The sequence below is a fragment of the Sapajus apella genome, unplaced genomic scaffold (assembly GCF_009761245.1).
Source record: "Sapajus apella isolate SASKATOON/1434 unplaced genomic scaffold, GSC_monkey_1.0 scaffold49, whole genome shotgun sequence".
Classification (NCBI taxonomy): domain Eukaryota; kingdom Metazoa; phylum Chordata; class Mammalia; order Primates; family Cebidae; genus Sapajus; species Sapajus apella.
The window spans coordinates 5,259,348-5,272,674 of NW_022436989.1; the positions used below are offsets into that span (position 1 = coordinate 5,259,348).

The 13,327-nt window shown below is 35.3% G+C and overlaps 1 protein-coding gene across 10 annotated transcripts in view; it reads right to left on the reverse strand.

Moving 5' to 3' along the window:
• SDCCAG8 (SHH signaling and ciliogenesis regulator SDCCAG8) overlaps positions 1-13,327 on the reverse strand; it is a 249,716-nt gene that overhangs the window by 128,389 nt on the left and 108,000 nt on the right. The window lies entirely within an intron of this gene.

A 13,327-nucleotide genomic window follows, 5' to 3' on the forward strand; every position in this document is an offset into this window, starting at 1 on the left:
AGTAGAGGGATTTAAATTTAGTATTTAAATAAATTTCTAAATTTCCTCATGTCCTTATTCAATATTCTGAATAACCTCCAACTACATTTAATACATCATGTAGGATAAATTGAATAATTCATTTACATTTTTAAATTCATAACAGTATAACTATTCAGTTTATCTCCATCAACACCATACATTAACAAACAATATAATCACTTATTATAGTTCTCATAGATTGGTTTATTTCTAAAAAAACTATGTAATAATTATAACATTTTCATTCAGTGTCGATTTTCTCTATCTTTCAAATTGGAATACTAAGTTAAGCTGACTTACTTCTTTAAATATTGTGTTATTAAAATCAGACCAACATATTTTCAATTTCATAATTCAATACAATTAAAGAGATAAAAATAATAAAGATCATTAAATTTTTATTGTCTAAGATTTATGAAATTAACAAAAGGAAAGAACTATAGAATTGGAATTATATGTTAACTTTAAAACTTCAAAAATGTATTCATTAATTTTTTTACACAGTGCTGTATGCAAGAAATTGTACTAAATAATATGATCAACTCAGAGTTCCCATCTCTACACTCAGGAGTGAATAATTCACCTGGGCAAATGAGACATACATACACAAGAAGACTATCAAAATGCAAAGCATATAAAAACACCAACTGAGTTATAGAGAAAATTCATGCCTCCGTAGCCAGATGAGGGATATATTAGCATGAACAAGAAAAGTGAGAAAGAAGTAAGGGCACAAAAACTCTGGAGTGATGATACTTCAGATCACGTTATGAAAGGTCTTGAATGATAGAATAATAACACTTTATTTTTCTTATAGATAAGGGGGCGACATTAATGGTTTAAACAGGTAGGCAATGTGACAGAAGTTGAGCTTGAGAAAACTGGATCAATGTGTACAATCAATTTAAGGTGGCAAAGAATGACAGAAGGGACACCATGAAAAGATAACTGCAGGATTCCAGACAGGAGGAGTGGAGGGACTTAACACAGGAATATAAAGAGAACATGGAGATTTTGTGGAAATCAAAGGAGGGGAATCGGAAGATCAAAGATGACTCCAAAATTCTGAATTGAGAGAATACAAAAGAATGACAGAAATAGAAAACGTATAAAATTTCCAACTTTTTTAAAAAGAAAAGATACAATTTTTATAAGCACCAAGCAACAATAACAACATATGTACCTTACACTGGTAATTAGGTTTTAAGTATAAATTAGCTTCTTTCTTTTGCTCATGTAACAAAAAGTCAAGGGTTGTGTTGAAAGCCAGGCCAAACACAGAGGTAAAGAACATGGGTCCAACGGCCAACACAAACCAGGGCTCCAGACACAGCTCTGGCACTTTTATGTGACCTTGGACAAGTCACTGGACTATTAAACAGTTTCTTCCTTCTAAAATCAGAGGAATAAGAAGCTCTTAAAACTGTTGTGAAGATTAAATTAGGCTAGGAATACTTAGCAGAGTGCCTCACGCATAGTAAAAGCTGAATAAAAGACGGCAATGATCATTATTATTTATTTTTCCCTCCATCTTTCAAGAATAGCAAAGTGATAAGAAAAAATGGCCCACCTAAGAATACGTGACTATCCTTAATGAGTTCTCAATTTAAATCATAACATTTCCCCCTCCCCAATAAAGCAGTATTTTGGTGAAAACTGAATAAAACTTCTTCTATTGTAATTTCAAAATGTGAAATGTATTTTTGTTAGGAAGATGGAAAATTACTGCCTGCTTCTGATCATCCATGCCAGCAAAAGAGCTTATTGGTGCAGATAATCAAAATCAACAAATAATCTAACCAGCTGGACCAGGGCTCAACACTTACTCCCTGAGTCAGGAAAATCTGCCATGGCAGCAAGTCCAACAGTTAGAAGAGAAGTATCTTGCCAGAAATGCCATGCTCCCACTGGCAGGATAACCCTTTGCCTCACCCAACTAGGTCAGGCTGCTTCCCTGGCTGTATATAGTGGCTTGGGGATGAAAGACCAACCACAGCCATAGGCCAGTTGTACATTACTCTCAAAGCACACTATTAACCTGCATGTCTATCTACAGTGCAGTTTGATATGGCCATCTTTTGGCTAACTGGGCAAAGGCAGGTCCAGACTGCTTTACACCTCATCAAAAGGTATCTTTCAAGTCATGAATATAACCACCAGAACAACTAAATGTAAAAACTGGGCTGGGCGCAGTGGCTCACGCCTGTAATCCTAGCACTTTGGGAGGCCGAGGCGGATGGATCACGAGGTCAAGAGATCGAGACCATCCTGGCCAACATGGTGAAACCCCATCTCTACTAAAAATACAAAAAATTAGCTGGGCATGGTGGCGCGTGCTTGTAATTCCAGCTAGTCAGGAGGCTGAGGCAGGAGAATTGCCTGAACCCAGGAGGCAGAGGTTGCGGTGAGCCGAGATCGCGCCATTGCACTCCAGCCTGGGTAACAAGAGCGAAGCTCCGTCTCAAAAAAAAAAAAAAAAACTGTTAAAAGAAAACAGTACTGGGGATCGAATTTGGAAAAGGAGAGACTTGATACTGTTCATATATATCCCTCCACACTGTAGGAAGTTTTTTTCTTAATCATGGGCATATGTAACTTTATTTTTATTGTTGATTAAATTTGCCTATCTAAGTAATGCACCCAATTTAAGTCAAAGAGTACTAAATGGCCAGTAACAAGGAAGAGGAGTGCCCATGCCCTACCTCACGCATTTCAAACTTAATCTTCAGTGGCACACACCATCAGCTCTTCCAATGTTTATCTTCGTATTTTTAAAAAACAAACTTACACTGCTATTTGTTAAGTTTTCAACATTAGACCTTTCTTATGTGAAGAAGGGTGACAATTTAGGTCTCAAACCACCCACCCTACATACCCACCTCATGCTCCCATATAACAATTTTGGTCAAATTATTAGTTACTAGTTCACTTACATTATAATGATTATGACAAATTTGCTCACTACTGAGTCAAGCGTTATCTTGTCTAAACTAATTTTGGGCCAGGCACAGTGGCTCATGTCTGTAATCCCTGCACTTTGGGAGGCCAAGGCAGGCAGATCATGAGGTCAAGAGATCAAGACCATCCTGGCCAACATGGCGAAACCCTGTCTCTACTAAAAATACAAACAAACAAACAAAACAGTTGGGTGTGGTGGCACACACTTGTATTCCCAGCTGCTCAGGAGGCTGAGACAGGATAATTGCTTGAACCCGGGAGGTTGTGGTGAGCTGGGATCACTCTGCTGCACTCCAGCCTGGTGAGTGATCTTAAAAAAAAATTAATTGTCTTATGTATAATTTTATTATTTCTAAAATTGCTAGGTTTTTAATAGTTTGTTTTTCTAGGTAACTGACATTTTCCTCCAAATATTCAAACATATCTGTTAAACAACCATCAATAATATCTTTTCAAATCACCTATTAGATAAAGTATAAGCTCTTTTAAAAAATTTTTCCTGGACATATGCTTCTTGGCATCTTATGTATGGCCTGGTTGATCTCTATATTGTGTTAAGCCTTCGCCGTGTTCTTTTATAGTTCTCTGTTTTCTGGGTCATAAGTTACCATGTTTCTCAATTTATTTCCTTTTTTGGTTGAAGTACAATCTCCAGGTAGCTTTCATAAGGGAAGTTACATGAAAAATATGTTTCAAGTATTTGTATGCCTGAAAACATTACTATTGTATGCATACACATGATTGTTTTGCTGGGTATAAAACTCTATTTTGAAATTAGTTTTCATTCAGGATTTTTAAGGACTATTCCACTGTCTTCAGGATCCTAATAGTACAACTGAAAAGCCTTATGTCACTCTGATTTTTAGTACTTGGTCTATGATTTACCTTTTTTTGTCTTGCTGGAAACTTTTACAGTCATCTCTTTTTCCTCGTCATTTTGAAACTTTACAATGCTCATTCTTGGAATGCAGCTGTTTTTCGTTGTGTGGAGTTTTCAGTGAGCCCTTTTCAATCTGAAGGCTTTTTTTTTTTTTTTTGAGGATGTTTTCTTCTACTACTATTTTAAAGTATTTTGATGCCATATACTTTAATATTTCCTCTTCCTGGAACTCCAGGACATTAGTTGCTGGATTGATTATCTCATTTTCTTATATTTTCCATCTCTGTCGTCTGATTCTAACTTCTGGAAGATCTAACTGATGAAACCTCCTTTTGAACGTTGAGAAAATTTTCTACCATAATTTTTATTTCTATGAGCTATTTCTTGTCTCTATTGACACTTCTCTTCATAGCATGCTAATTTTATCCTATGAATGTAGTATCTTATTTCTCTATTAGAATATACAGTATTTCAAATATTCTCCTTTGCTTATTATATATTGCCTCAGTTTTCTCCAGGCTCCTTTCTTGTTTGTTTGTCTGATTTAGACTCTCTATTATGTTGTATGTTTGCCTCAAATACAGGATAATACTTGGTTATCCTTTTATATTTAAGAATGAGGCAGTTAACAAAAGTGTGGGTTTAATACTTTTGGGGTAATATGATAGTTTAGTCATTTTCTTTTTTTTTTTGAGACAGTCTCGCTCTATCACCAGGAGCCAGGCTGGAGTGCAGTGGCACAATCTTGGCTCACTGCAATCTCCGCCTACTGGGTTCAAGCAATTCTCCTGCCTCAGTCTCCTGAGTAGCTGGGACTATAGGCGCATGCCACCACGCCCAGCTAATTTTTGTATTTTTTAGTAGAGATGGGGCTTCACCACATTGGCCAGGATGGTCTCGATCTCTTGACCTCGTGATCCGCCCACCTCAGCCTCCCAAAGTGCTGGGATTACAGACATGAGCCACCGTGCCTGGCCAGTTTAGTCACATTTGTTGTTCAGCAAATATTCACTCCCATCTCCCCTCCCTGAGAATACATTATGTCTCCTAGTGACTTTGAGCTTAGCCATATGATTTCATTTGGCCAGTGGAATTTGCATGGCTATAATGTAAGCAAAAATCATAAATATGTTTATGTCACATTCTGGCAATTCTCCATAAGAAGAGTATGCACTGGGTCGCCACTGTCCCTTCAGCCTAGAATGCAGAAAGAATACACGGAGATCAGAACCAAGCCCCAATCATAGCCTAGAAAACACAGAACCCACAACGTGAAGCAGAAACATCTAGTCAAATAGAGCACATATCAGCCAAATCTTACTTGACCTGCAGACTCATAAATATAAATATACATGGTCGTTAGTGCAAGCCACTGAGTTTTGCCAATATAAAACTGTTGTTAGTGCAAGCCACTAAGTTTTGTCAATATAAAATTATTGACTTGAAGGGAATAAGGAGTGTTAACAACTATACCACCTTAGAATTTTATTTGATCTTTGAAACAACTGCATGAAATATACAGGGCAGGTATCTCTGTTTATACATATCAGAAATTTTGGGTCAAAGACGTTGAAAATTGTCTAAAGTAGTACACCCAAGCCTTGAACCAGATCTTCTTACTTCACTGCCGCCACCGCACCATACGAGAAATTATGCATTGCTTTCAAACATTTTTTGGGCCAAGATCCATAGTAAAAATTCCATTTTAAATCAATCAGAGACAGACACATATATAAAGGTAAGAAGCATTGCATGAAACAGTATTAACTCTTACTATGTGAGAGTTATGTGATCTGCTCTGGCATTTCCTATTCTCAGTTTATTCTATTTATCTTATCTTATCTATCTTATCTCATTTATTTGAGACACTCTGGCACCCAGACTGGAGTGCAGTGGTGTGATCACAGTTCATTGCATCCTTGACCTCCTGGGCTCAAGTGATCCTCCCACCTCAGGCTTCCAAATAGCTGGGACTACAGCCATGTGTCACCATACCCAGATAATTTTTTTTAATTGTGAGTAGAGACAAAGTCTCACTATATGGCTCAGGCTGTTCTCAAATTCCTGAGTTCAAGCAATCCTCCCACCTTAACCTCTCAAAATGTTGGGATGATAGCATCAGCACCACCATGCCTGGCCAATTCCACTTCTTTAAAAAAAATTTCTTGCTTCAATCTATAAAATTGATTTCACAATCCTACAATTTGAAAAGCATTCTGTACTCCAAATAATTAAAATATTTTTTACATAAATTAAGTGGAACCAAATAAAAAGTTTCATTAAGAGTAATTCTACCATACATTTTTCCTGATTTCCTAAGAAAAAATATCCAAAGAAATAAATGTAAAACCTATTTGAAAAATTATATATCATCTTAATCCAAAAGAATAACTTTGCCTGGAAAGAAAAAGAAGCATACATAAACTATAATAACTCAATGGTAGTGATTTATTCCTGAAACTAAATATTATGTGACTTAAAATTATTTCACCATCTTTAATATAGAGTGACTTGTTTATGTAAGAGAAAATGAGAATGGAGTGAAAAAAAAATTACAGAATAGTAAGAAGACTAGATCCAAAAATCCTCACAAGTTAAAAGAAGGAACTGGTGGATTTAAGGCTGACAAATTTTGACAATGTGAATTTATCACTCAGAAACCAATGGATGAATTCAAAGAAATACATTTCCAAAAGTAAGGTAGTACATAATACTGAAAATTGAAACATAATCTATCACTTGGGAGAAAATAATCATTTCTATAAAGTTCTGTATGTGTAAAAAAAAATGTACTCATTGGAAATTTAGTGTTCACCAGTGCATACTTTTATTAATTTATAGATGTTAAGGTTGATTTCATCAAATCATTACTAAATTTTCATCTACATCTGCAGTAGCTACCTTTGGCTATTCAAATTTAAGCTAATTAAAATAAAGAATGTAGGTCCTCACTTGCATTAATCACAGTATAAGTGCTTGTTAACCACATGGTGATTCCATGGCTACCACATTGGAAAGTGCAGGTATAAAATATTTTCATCAACACAGAAAATTTTTTGGCATAGCACTGGTCTAGAATATAGCAAAATTTATTTCTAAGACTCACTCTCCAAGCTAGACACTCAGGGAACCAGCCTATGTGAACAAAAGGATATTATAAGTAGTAACCCATTTTAGAAACAGTCAAAAAATGATTGTTCTCTTCACTAAGCAGAAGAAGGTTGCTGACACCATTCTAGAAACCCTGTTCATGGTTACCACTGTTGATTGCACATAACATTGACTTAATGCTTTTACTGTGGACCTAATAGTAACACTGATACCAGCTACCATTTTTAGTGCTTACCGTGTGCCAGGCACTGTCTTAGCATTTTATATTTTAAAATTCCATTTTGTATTCATGACAACCATATAAAAATAAGTATCCTATTCCTGTTTTACAGATGAGAAAACTGAAGCTGACAGATGTTAAGTAACTTACATAAGATTATACAGTGGCAGAGCTGAGATTCAAAACGGAGTTAGTCTGATTTCAAGTCCTATAATCTTTCCACTACACCATATTGTCTCACTAAACAAACCCAGATATAACAGAAAATAAAGAGGAAATGATACAGTCCGCTTTCTAAAACCTCTTGGCCTACAGTTTGACATAGATGGAAAACACAAACAGCACAGACACAACAGGAGAAGATATAACCCAGATGACCTGTATCAAATATCATGCTACCAAACACAAGGATCTCAATTTGCAAAGCCTTGGGCATGGTTCAGTCTAAAGAAGCATATCCTGGGGCTTGGATTTGTTTAGCCTCAGGTCCCACCGTCTACACCTTTTACAACATGATGAACTCCACACCAGCCTAAGAATTAATGTGCAACTTAACCTTTCAGGCTTACCAATAAAATACGTAACATTTTTGTGCAACTTTTCAGTTTTCCAATTGCTTCCTATGTGGCTATTTAATCAATCCTTACTCTAAGCAGATATTCTTGAAGGAATTTTAAGAAACTTCATTTTTTCTTTGCATAATGTTAACAGAAGTGGCATCAACTGATCACTTAAATTCAGAAGCACTTCCTCAGAGCTAAAGTAGCTCTCAGCCAAAACAAGTGTTCAAAACAGATGAGATGGAACTATGGCAGGAAAGAAGTGCCTTTCTAAAAGTATGTGTCTAAAGAAGAGGAGAATTTAAGGCATCTGATATAAAGCTGACTGTATTACATTGTGATAATACAGCAGACTTTTTGACTAAGCCAAGTTTACACCACTGTTCTGTCATGCCAGAGATTCAGTGGGAAAAGAATCACTGCAACTCTGTGGTTAGTTTACAAAAATTAATTCAGGCGATAGCTCTACTTTTTTGGACTAGTCTAATAAAGACCTTATGTTTGCTAAAGGTGAACAAAAAAACCGGCTTTGCACTCTCATGAATGTAAGTTTCTGATCATCACAGACAAAATATCAGGCCATTCATTACATCTGCAGTTTTTTTCTTAATAAAATTATGGGGCCTTTTTTGCCCCTAATCCTATTGTGCTTTTTCAGTGTTCTAAATGAGTAAAATATTAACAATGTTCAAGGTATTGTATGTTGACATATTTACATACATAGAGATCTTGACGTTTTATGTCTGCTGATGCTAGGAGCAGACATAAAAAGTGTAGAGGAACATTAAGAGAGTCCTGAATGAGGAAAACATCTGAAATAAGATGTGATTGTTGAAGAGCCATAAAAGAGAGGTGATAATTTTTTCAAATGATGCATGGCAAAAGAGTTGTTAAGGTATTGTGAATATCGCCAAGAGTAACTGGGAGAAGTAGAGTCAGATCACAGATTGAAATGGATAAAGACAACCCAAAATTGTGAGTAAAAAGAGATAAAGTGAAAGAAGACAATGTTGAAATAAATAGAAAAGTCTTAAAATAATGGAGTCAAATATATAAATCTCCTAATTGTTGACCACACCAGTTATCATCTGTCAATGGGTATGGAGCTTTAAAATGGTCTGAGAATAAGTTTTGCATTGGTTCAATACCAGAAAAACGTATCAAGAGCTGACTGTAAAAGACAGCCATCAACCACAATGTTGAAGAACCTACCACTTCAGAAGCACACCCACCTATGGCCCAGGCTGTATCTTTCGTTTCTTACTTTTAAGGTCCCCTGTTTCTGCTCTTGAGTCTGATATCAATGGCCCTCAAGGGATGCAATCTCCTATCACCCTGCTATTTGGTACATTTCATGCCTGTCTTCAAACATCATGATCATAAAATCAGATGGTTCATAGTCACTGTTACTGCAAAAGAAACATTAAGTTGCCACATGCAACAAAAAGAGATAAATGAAGAGGTATGGATGACTCCACCCATCATTCAACTCAATGAATGAATGCCCTGTAGTAAGCGTGAAGTGTGAGACATGAATCCACTGAGCCCTTGGTCAGTCACAGTACATGGGTACCTTTCATAGTTTGACCATCCCACAACACTACGTGCTGGTAATTTCATCTAAGAAATGGGTATGTTTTTCATACAAAAGCACAAACGCTGCCAAACACAAGCATGAAAATCATGGAAATAAAATGATATGGGTTAAAATCTTTGAGATAGAGTATGAATGTCTCCAATGTGGCAGAATATATGGCTCTGAATGCATATAAAATCCATGTAGACAAATCCATGTAGACTATTAAATTATGAGGAATTTATGAGATTTTTAAAAGTAATTTTGATCACATGCAATATTTAACCTTTTAAGCTGAATTTAGAACATAACCTCTCTTGAAATGTGATTCCACTAGGATGAAGTACACTGAGTTTATTTCAGCAGTAGGATTTATTTCACTGGCTTCACAAATAATTTTTATTCTATAGTTATAAACATTCTAGAGGTTGAAGGGGTCAGTTATACCTTACTACACTTACTAGGAGAAATTCATTGTTTTTGCCTTCACTCGTGAAGTTATTAGACTTGTCCCTACAAATATCAAGGGTCTGATATCACTGTAAAGATTTGGAAAGCAGCTTCCTAACACGCTCTTCTACTTCACTCGGCTGGGAGTTGACTGGTTTTAGTACCTGACGATTGGAGGATTACAACCTTTACCGTATCTGCAGGAAAAACATCCCAGGAACGGTGCTCAATCACTTATAAATCCACCTAAAAGAACTATCATCCAAGAGAATGTTTCTATGTTTTGTTCAGAGTTCTGTCACAAGAGCTATGTTAACAAAGTTAATAAACCAGCCGGGCGCGGTGGCTCACGCCTGTAATCCCAGCACTTTGGGAGGCCGAGGTGGGTGGATCACGAGGTCAAGAGATCGAGACCATCCTGGTCAACATGGTGAAACCCCATCTCTACTAAAAATACAAAAATTAGCTGGGCATGGTGGCGCACGCCTGTAGTCCCAGCTACTCGGGAGGCTGAGGCAGGAGAATTGCTTGAACCCAGGAGGCGGAGGTTGCGGTGAGCCGAGATCGCGCCATTGCACTCCAGCCTGGGTAACAAGAGCGAAACTCTGTCTCAAAAAAAAAAAAAAAAAAAAAAAAAACAAAGTTAATAAACTGAAAACATTTTGGATATTTGGCAGTTCCTTGTTTTGTAAGGCTGGTAATCCTATGGCATCTATTCTACTTCACATACTATAAAATGCTATATTGGGACATTTAGACATGATGGTCTTATAATGTTTGTGGAGAGAATGTAACTAAAAAGGCTAATGTAGACCTGTATCCCTTTGCTTGGTATACATACAAAGGGAATCCTTTAATATGCTATGACCACCAAATGTTATGATTTTTAAAGAAAGAAAGTCTCAAAATATAACAGTTTGGCACTTCTTTTCTTTTCTTTTTTTTTTTAGATAGGGTCTTACTGTCACCCAGGCTGGTGAGATCACAGCTCACTGTAGCCTCAACCTCCCCAGCTCAAGAGATTCTCGTGCCTCAGTCTCCCAAGTAGCTGGGACTACACATGTATGTCACCACACTGAACTAATTTTTATATTTTTATTTTTTGTAGAGATGGGGTTTGCCATATTGTGCAGCCTGGTCTTGAACTCCTGGGCTCAAGAGATCCTCCTGCCTTGGCCTCCCAAAGTGTTGGGATTACATGCATAAGCCACTGCATCTAAGCCGGCTTCTTATTTTCTAGAAGGAAATTATGTCAGCCATGTTCTTGATATTCCAATTTAATGAAAGAATAAATCATTTTCCAATTAAAATGTTAATATATAAGACTAATTTTATATAGATGTATATGTACATAAAATATTTAGATATGTACATGTATTTTAAGATATACATATATATCATACTATATTAATATATGTGGATGCACATATTAAATACATGTAATATATTCAAGCTGACTTATAATACATTTAATATAATAGCCCTTGGGACATTAGTAAACAAAAGTGCCAGGAAGAAACTGGGACTCCCTCCATTCTTCCCTGAGACCAATCCATGACCCCTTGGCAGAAAAGCAGAAAGAGGGTGGCTGGTGAAGATCACCCCACAGTTTCTGGGGTAAGAGTCACCAGTGTAAAGGAGGCTTTGACTGTGTTTGCTAACAAACTGGCAAAATTTTTTAAAATAGCAACTCTAAATTTACTTCATGTTTAAAAAAAAATTATATCTAACCCTGATCTAATCCTTTTGAAAGCACTTTGAAAGGGTTTTTCTTGCTACACTAGCTATATTCAAATGAAAAATAAACCTGGAGTTGTTTCTTTCAAAATGAACTGCAAAAAAAAAAAAAAAAAAAGAAACAGGAAGACATCTTTTCTGGTGGGACATCTCCATGTAAAAAAAGTAGTCTTTCCAATGGCCAATAAAAAGGAAAAACCTAGTAAGTACAAAAGCTGGTAAATAAAAGAATTACCAAAGAAAAATAATCTTTAAACAGTTACCCACAATGCAGGAAAACATATCACAGCATAATAAAATGGAATATTCACTACAGTTATTGACTTTTATTACCATTTGAAAATAGTTTTTTTGCCAATTGAGAAAATCATCCAAAGCAAAACTAAATATAATAAAAGAATTCCAGTTTAGGAAAGCAAACTGTTAATTTATTCCCTTAAACTATTCCTTCCCAAGCTCTCAATTCAACACAATAAATATTTTTGAGCACATACTATGTGCCTGCTATGTGCCAGACATCATATATATAAATAGACATAAATGAATATAATATAGATATATATAAAATCCAGATGGCCAGATAATTTTATATGTATATCTACACATACATACATGCGCACACACATACACACTATATATGAATAATATCCAAGCTAGCTCCCTCATCGCTTCACTTTCTTTTCTTTCATAACTTTACAATATTAATTGATTATCATTTTGATAAAAAAACAAGTGCAAGTCCAATGATACATCTGAGTTACATCATTTCCTCTTCATCTGGACTACAGCAAATAACAGATATTATTATAATACTCTTACTTAGTTTTCATAAAAATTTATAGCAGAAAATTATCTTCTAAGTATTAATATTAGGGCTTCGGGATTCATATTAAGTGAAGTCTAATCATCATTTTCACATTATATTGTTATACTTTTGGCTAATTACATTCATTTATGTCTAAATATGAAAGCTATTACTCAATGGCATAATTGAATTGAAATTATACTGAAATATAAGACTTAAAAACCTTGGTCACATTGCCACTACTACTTACAGTGCCGTAGCTCCTGCAGCATTCCCTATGTGTAGAAATATGGCTACACACAAGTAAAAGGAAAGATTAAATACAAAAACCGCACCAAAGCAATTTCAATAAACAAGAGAATGGCAGGCACTTTCAAGTAAGATAAAGATGCTTTCACTATCTATAAAAAAAAATAAATTTAAATGAACTGAAAATATTGCTATTCCTAAAGTTATAAACTGATTTTTCCTTAAGAAAACTTCATATGTCAATTTAAAAACAATAAATTTATAATTGACTTCAAGTTTAGAAAATATCATTTTCATTATTCAATGTATTTACGATGCTCACAAGTTCTTATTATGAGGTTAAAAATACTTAAAAAACAACAAGGATACCATTCATAATCCTAAATTAAATAGTTTTTGAAAAGGTTTGGTCAAAATGGGCACTATTACCTTAAATGAATAGCAGCCTAAAGGTCATTTCAATAGGAAATTTCAATAATTTTCTATACTTCTCCATATGCTTCATATGTAATATTTCTCAGATACTAAAATTACAGGAAAACCAGCATATATGCAGGCATACTTTTCAAAGTCAAAAAATTTTTAGTGTAGACAGAAAAGTATTGACAACAACAAAGTCACAATTTCCAACAAAAGCCAGATAATTACTCTGCTAGTATTACTATAGTAAACATAGTTTCTCAGATATGGCATCAGCTACTAAAAATTATTGTGTAAAAGAAATTGGCCCATTTATTTTTAACCAGCATCAAAGTAATTT